General features: G+C 40.1%; 1 long non-coding RNA gene across 1 annotated transcript in view; it reads left to right on the forward strand.

The window, feature by feature from the left end:
* LOC116098278 overlaps nt 1–1,540 on the forward strand; it is a 41,954-nt gene that overhangs the window by 13,015 nt on the left and 27,399 nt on the right. Inside the window, exon 2 of the long non-coding RNA XR_004121775.1 lies at nt 276–457. This is a non-coding gene — a long non-coding RNA (uncharacterized LOC116098278). The remainder of the gene's footprint in view (nt 1–275; nt 458–1,540) is intronic.

Genomic DNA, 1,540 nt, shown 5'->3' on the forward strand with positions numbered 1-1,540 from the left:
CAGAAATCCGCCTGCCTCTGCCTCCCAAGTGCTGGGGTTAAAGGCGTGTGCCACCACCACCCCCTGGCTAAAATGTGTTTCTTATTAAGATGGAAGATCCTGCACATAATAGTCAGCTTTCCATGGCAGAGGTTTCAAGTGTCTTTGTAGCTGACTACTTGTCTTTTGATTTCATTTAGCTGTTCTGAAGGGGTTAGAATGACTTTAATATTTACTTCCTCCCACGCTGATTAAATATACTCACACTGATTAAATATACTCATGTTTTCTTACAGAAAATTTCTTCAAAGGCCTTGATTCAGAGTATTGTCAGTGTTGAGTAAAGATACAATTTCAATTTAAGACCAAAGTTTCGCTTTTGGTGAAGAATACAGCAGGTCTAAATTCAATTCAGAGACTCACGTTCTATATATCTCTGAGGAAGGCACATTATGCATATCATGTGGTTGTCATAATGGTAAGCGTGATGACTCATCATGGTTGTCAACTAACAAACCCCAGAAAAAGGAACCTTGATCAGAGAGTTGCTTGTATTATATTGACCTCTGGGGGCATTTTCTTGATTTCTAATTGAGGTAGCTTGGCCCAGTCCACAGGGGGAAATACTATCACTGTACATTTGAGTCCAGACAGTATTACAGAGGAAGCCTAGAAGAAAGCCAGTAAGTAAGCAACATTCCTCTATTGTTCCTGCTTCAGTCCTTTCTCCACATTTCCATTTTAGCTTTTCTCAATGATCATAAGAAACATACAAGTCAAATAAACCCTTTCTTCTCTAAGCTGTTATTGGCCAGTGTTTTATGACTGTAACAGAAAAACAAAGTAAGCATTAAGTCATTTATCCTAACCTCTGTGGTCAGTAGGTAGCTTTCCGTTAACACTCAACAGCTCTGAGTTTTCTAGTTGCTGTTGCTGCTGCTGCTGCTGATAATAATGCTAGTGATCATCACTGAATTCTTTGCCTCAAGACCCATTTACTTCTCTCAGATTGGCCCTAACATTCCCATTCTTCCATTTCTTTTTAAAGCTGAGGATACCACTTATAGATCCCCACAATCTTCCAACACAGGCTGAAGACTATAGTAGATGCAATTTCTTCCTAAGGAAAAGTGGATTTGTTGTCAAATATTTGCTGAAAATTTCTAAAGAAATACAAAAGGGCAGAATGATGCTAGGATTCTGTGGCAATGTTTCAAAATTTGACAAATGTTCTGAACTTCTTTCCCTTATAGTTGCTTGTGAGAAACTGTATCTTCCTCTTGGTCTTAGCCAACATGAAGGGGGACTAAGCTCTCATGCTTAACCTCCCTAAAACTTATATTTTATTGGATTTTAAGATTCCTACTTCCTTTCCTCCTCTTCCTTCTCTTTCCCTCCCCTTGTGGAGAGTTCTTGGAGCCACTTCTAGAAAATTGGCAAGAATATTTGACATTGGGTAGGATAAGGAAATAAGCTTAAGAAAAACAGCCAAGGACGACTCCCAGGGGAGACGCAGGGCAGCAGGGACACGATCCTCTCAGCTTCCGAGTGACAGAGGGGG

Source organism: Mastomys coucha, unplaced genomic scaffold (assembly GCF_008632895.1).
Source record: "Mastomys coucha isolate ucsf_1 unplaced genomic scaffold, UCSF_Mcou_1 pScaffold20, whole genome shotgun sequence".
Taxonomy (NCBI): domain Eukaryota; kingdom Metazoa; phylum Chordata; class Mammalia; order Rodentia; family Muridae; genus Mastomys; species Mastomys coucha.